The following is a 6,000-nucleotide window of genomic DNA, read 5'->3' on the forward strand; positions in this document are numbered from 1 at the left end:
GATTGCGCTGCACGGAAGCTCCCTTCCACACTGAGTAGCACGCATGCTCAGTGTGAAGTTAATTATGCTGCTGATAGTAAAATAATAAATATCTCCGCTTCCACATATCATACACTCGTCAAATTTTCAGGGTAGGGAGAGGATCCCCCGAACGACCTCTATGCCAAATTGCAGCCCCCGAGCCCCGCTGGTTCAGGAGATAGATTAGAGAAACCTATCTCGGGAACCAGTGGGGCTCGGGGGCTTCAATTTGGCATAGAGGTAATTGGGGGGTTCCCCTCCCTACCCTGAAAATTTGGGGAGTGTAGGATGTTTAGAAGCAGAGATATTTAGTATTTTACCATCAGCAGCATAATTCAATAGGAACTGTGGCCGCACAGTCTCCTACTGCGCATGCGGGGCAGCGCAAATCCAAAGGCAGCGTAATCAGACACAACACCGGCAGGGCCGGGCCGAGGCATAGGCTGGAGAGGCTCCAGCCTCAGGGCGCAGTGTAGGAGGGGGCGTAGAATTCATTCAGCTGTCATTCCTAACTGTGTTTGAAGCAGAAAGAAATAAGAAAAGGGGATACATGGCAGTGACTGCAAGCCAGATAACTAGATATTAAGGTGTTGGGGAGGTTGTGGGTCCTGTGGTGCCTCTTAGTCTAATAGCAATCAGTGTGTGACGGCTGAGGTGGGAGAGATGGAGGGGCGCACTTTGGTGTCTCAGCCTTGGGTGCTGGAGGACCTTGTCCCGGCTCTGAACACCGGTACGCATGGATGGACGCCGGTAAGATGACAGCCCGCTGCACACTCTGCTAGCACGGGGGACACAGGGGAGTAGATTCCAAGGGTGGGAGGGAGGTAGAAATGTGATGCCGGCATTCCGCATCCCACTTCGGCGCGGCTGGCACCTCAATCATTTTTTTAACCCTCTCTGCCCACTGCCGCCCGGGACTTGGGGGGGGGGGGGTCATACCAGGATAGCGGGAGAGCCCCCCCCCCAAATCGGGCCAGTCCCGCAGGATTCAGAACAGTTGGGGGGCATGGCAGAGGGTTCGACAGCAGCAAGTCCCTTGGATCAGAAGGGTGCACTAGGGGCCCTCCTTCATCCATCTTATTAGCTTTTCATTGGTGCTATGCTGGTAATGATCACTTCTATAGATGCTTTGAAAAGTGGTTATCATTAATAAACTCCTCCTCCTCCTCTGCTAACACCTCACATACTATCCTTAGCAGGTTTTATTGCACCATATGAATTGTTAGGTATAGAATGCGTAGGGGTCTAATGTAAAACTTGCACTGGGGCCCAAAGCTCCTTAGCTATGTCACTGATCATTGGCATTTAAAAAAAAAACGATTCTCAGCCTACCCGTCACTCGTTTCTGGCGATGACAGTCGAGTGTATGTATGGAGCTTTAGCTTGCCTATGTCGGGGACAATACAGTCCTGGGAGATATCTATTTCAAGCATGCTTCTACTGCGATGCGGTTATATGCTGGCCGCTTTTAATATTTCACCATGGTTCTGCTTGAAAATATTTCGCGGTTTCCTTTTCCTTCCTTTTTTTAATCACATTTTATTTATTTTTATGTTCTGCCTTCAGACAGAACACATTTCACAAGAACTGACCAGAATAACTCACACCTATTGAATAATTTATTAGAAGGAAGTCTGTCACGTCTTATTTTAGATTAAAGGTCATTTATATAGAAAGAGTGGGGATGTGGTTTTCTGTAGATATATTAAAAAAGACAGTACGATAAATATGTGATCACTTTACAAAGCAGAAGTTCCACAGAGTCAGAGACCTCCGCGCTTCTCACCCTTCGTTTTGGGGTTGCTGCTACACTTGTAATAAGTGGAGGAAGTGATAGTGGCTGCACTATTTTGGGAGAGTCATGGTGGCTCCAAGTGATATGTCCACTGACAGATGTGTCCCTTGGCTGCGGGGGTCACTACAGGGGAAGGAACTGCGAACATAGGAGGTCCCTATCCACGTTTTATTGGGTTGTCCTATCATTTATAGTTACGCCACTGGCATACCATATGCAGTTATTCAACAGGGTTTTAAAGTGAACCCGAGGTAAACTGATGAGATAAACAATTGTATTTATCATCCTACTCCTAAAATTATTTTTTTTAGATATCCCATGGTTTTATTCTATATTGAAACACTTAATGTGTTGTTGACTCTGCTCAGTGGCAGACTATTACGTGTCCCTAAATGAATATACATTAACTATACAGTATTTATTTCTCACCATGCTCTCAGAAGTTGTATTCTTGCAACCTTTAAAAAGAAACCATCACATGGGCACCAGCTACTTATCATATCCATTTATTTGCCAAGGGTGAAAAGATTCATGACAGCATACAGCAAGCAATGTATTTTTATATATCACCCATCCAGGTGGCATCACCCACAGAGACACCATGGCCAACAATTGTTTTGCTTTGTAGCTTCCTCACAGACCGCGTAGATGGCGGCAAAAATGTAGCTCAAATGCGGACAGACTGGCGTGCAAGTTAAAGCCCTACAAGGGTACGCCTCCTGCCTCCACCACAGCAAATCTTAGTACCCTACCCACTCACACGTGCATCAACCAGTGAGCACAGCGGGAAGAGGAGCGAACGTATGTCCGATCACGCACCACGCGTAGTGGCGCTTGTCTGAGCCGCTGTCAGGGTAACAGGATGGAGCAACCTTCATTGCCTTCTCACCCGCAAGTCATCCAAAGACAAGTCACCATAGGGGTAAGCGGCGCTGTGTCACCAAATTGAGTACAAAAAAGAGACAAGGCTGCGAGGGAGGCATATAGGCGCAGAGGGCAGACTTATCAGGTAAGACAATTTTGAAGAAGTTGTATTCTGCCAGGAAAACTTTTATGGCTGTGATTTGCTTATCAATGAGAGTTACTATATTCCCAACAAGGTACCGACAAGCCAGAAGCTGTCACTTCCACGCCTAAAAATTAACTCTTTCAGGCAGAAAAATAAAACAAGTAAAACAGCCTGGTTATTAATATATTTTGTACCGTACATAAACATGTTTATCTCATCATGTCACGTTGCCCCGGGGACACTTGAATACACTGATTCCAACTGGTGCCTCAAAGGTTAAAGCGGAATCGGACTCTTGCACAGCATACAATGAAAAGTCTTTTATCCTTGTATAGTTGCTGAAGAAATCCATTGCTCTGTGTTTCTTTCTTCCTTTACCCAGATTAAAGTGTCTAATTAGTTCTTATCAGCAACTGCAAATAGCACTGCCATGGCTCTCCCTCCATACAGTAAACATTGACACTTAACCCTTCAGCTCTCCCTGCAAAGTGAAACCAAGTTCAAAACTTTATTAGAATATCCATTACTATAATTAAGAAACTGTTTTGTCCAAAAAGGTTATTATGCTGTGGCCAATCTTTTAGAACAGAGAGAACATTCTGAGTTTAGTCCCGCTTGTTATTAGAGATGGTCAGTTCTCTCAGGAGAATTACTTTGCAAGGAGAATTAATGGCAAAAGCACATGATCTTACTATGATTGGCTGCAGGGCATTACAGGTGAGCCTGGTGTATGGGACCTGAGTGTGCCTGGGCCTCGCCAACAGCCCCGTTATACACAGCTTTTTTTTCCCTTTTTCAGGATACACAAGATAAGACACAGAACATTTATTTCATGCTTTTCTCCTGGCAGACTCAAAGTGCAAGAGCTGAGGCCACTATGGTGGGTTCAGTAGGCAGTCGCAGTATTAGGGAGTCTTGCCCAAGGTTTCCTTACTGAATAGGTGCTGGCAGTGACGTAACTATAAATCGCTGGGCCCCCCTGCAAAGCTTTGGATGGGGCCCCCCTAACACCCTTCCCCCTCGCTTTCTGCACAGGTAAACTCCTGGGGCAGGGATTTGCAGTAGATTGAGCGCCGATGCGCGCATCTCTGCTTGAATGATGGAGTTCCGCTCCGTCATCAGTCTCCCAGTGGCGATCGCTGCTAGAAAACTGTTAGACGGCAAAACCACTGTCTATTTACTGTGTACAGCGTTGCGATCTACGGCAGTGCTGTACTGGGGACAGCTGTGTGACACGGCTGTCCGTAACTTCTGGGGGCAGGGAAGCAATCCGCTGTCATAGGCTGAAGCCTATGACAGCTGATCACGCTGATTGGTTGGCAGGGGAAGGGCAGGGTTTTAAAATATGAATAAATAAATAAATAGTAAAATTTATTGATAAAAAAAGGAAACATATATATGTAAAAAAACAAAACAGAAAGCTCCGTTGGTGGGCAGAAAAGGGGAGGAGGGGAATCACTTGTGTGCTGAGTTGTACGGCCCTGCAGCGAGGCCTTAAAGCTGCAGTGGCATATTTTGTATAAAATGGCCTGGTCACTAGGGGGGTTTAAGCCCAGGGTCCTCAAGAGGTTAAACAATGCACATTGCCTGGCTGTGCTGCTGATCCTCCACCTCTCATTTACTTTTAGCCAATGAACCTGAACAAGCATGCAGACCAGATGTTTCTGACTCAGGGCTGGTACCCACTAGAGCGATTATTTGAGCTCAGCTCATATTAATGGATAGGCCAAATTCCACTGAAGCGATTGCGATTAGCAAAATTGCTATTGCAGGACATGAAGCATTTTAGTGGTGTCAGCGTTTCTGCAATGTAAAGTATATAAACGCTGCCGTAATCGATTATGAATCGCTACACATAGCGATTTGAGTGTGATTTTAAGTTAATGCAAACAGTACATAAAATGATGATACATTGAAAGGACCAATCAGAATTAAAATTGCTAATCGCAAATCGCTATACAATCGCTGGCAAAATGCTTACACTTTTTAAAATCGCTACCAAAATCCCCAGAAAACATTCAAGAAATCGCTTTACAAAACCCTAATTAAAAACACTAGCGACTGCGATAGCGATTTGCGATTTGTAGTGGTTTCCAGGCCTGAAGTCACACTGGATTCGCTGCAAGCTTGTGTGATCCAGATACTACTGTAGCCAAAGAGATCAGCAGGACTGCCAGGCAACTGGTATTGCTTAAAAGGAAATGAATATGTCAGCCACCATATCCCTCTCACTTCAGGTGTCCTTTAGATGTGCAATCAAACATGTACAGTAGGAGTGTGAAAGATTCCTCGCTCACCAGGCTGCATTTTTATGCAATATAAATTAGGTGGAAAATACACTAACAGTAAGAAAATAGTTGAAAAAAAGAATATTGGGGGAAAAAAAAATGAACAACAAAAATGGACAATGCAAAAATATTTCTACAGTACCTAAATACTGATATTGTTTACTTAACAATATAAGCAATATAGCAATATAACCAATAAGTTATTAATGAGTTAGAGAGTTAATACCTTCAAAATATAGCTACAAAGTAAACTGTGCATCACTCCATTATTGAGAAACATCTGTAATGAATAGAAGTGCAATAGACAGATTTTACCTGCTAGCTGTGAAGCCTTCCCAAATGTGTGAAAATGTTCAGTGGGGCTGGGTAAGTATTAGTAAAAGACATCAAATTATCTCCAGGAAAATCAGCATGTCATTTCCTCAGCTGTAGAAATGTATGACGGTTATAAAGAACTGATTTGTCCTCCTGGGACCGGTCTTCTTACTTCTCAAGAAGTCACAAGTGAAGTAAATGCCTATAACTGGTAGAAATAGCATATTTGTCCTTCAGGAAACTTGGACATTTCACAAGCATCACTTGATCTGGCCATTAGTGAGGAGCATGCCTCATCCAGTATTTGTCACAGTTCACATTCTGCCACCCCCTTTCCTCCACACCCATTCATACTACAGAACAGGTTCACTTTGCACAGTCTGTACTGAGTAGAAAAGTATTCATTTGAAATGAGCCCCGAGGCAAGATAGCAGTTTTTGCCCACCGCTGATGGTCATCTGACTTTTGTTTAGTATGATTTGGTGGGCGCTAGCATCGACTAGGCCGCTAAGCTTTCTCCAGGCCCTAGGCAACAGCCTAGGTTTGACTTGTGGATGAACCCTTCGATCAAA

The 6,000-nt window shown here is 44.5% G+C and overlaps 1 protein-coding gene across 2 annotated transcripts in view; it reads right to left on the reverse strand.

Annotated features, from left to right (window-relative positions):
* The window catches only part of LOC137525635 (interleukin-21 receptor-like), a 51,793-nt gene extending 46,205 nt beyond the window's left edge, over window positions 1-5,588 (reverse strand). For both annotated transcript variants that reach the window (XM_068246784.1, XM_068246783.1), the window contains exon 1: window positions 5,429-5,588. The gene's annotated coding sequence lies outside the window, so the exon portion shown is untranslated. The remainder of the gene's footprint in view (window positions 1-5,428) is intronic.
* Window positions 5,589-6,000: the final 412 nt, after the last annotated feature.

Source organism: Hyperolius riggenbachi, chromosome 7, assembly GCF_040937935.1.
Source record: "Hyperolius riggenbachi isolate aHypRig1 chromosome 7, aHypRig1.pri, whole genome shotgun sequence".
NCBI classification, from domain to species: domain Eukaryota; kingdom Metazoa; phylum Chordata; class Amphibia; order Anura; family Hyperoliidae; genus Hyperolius; species Hyperolius riggenbachi.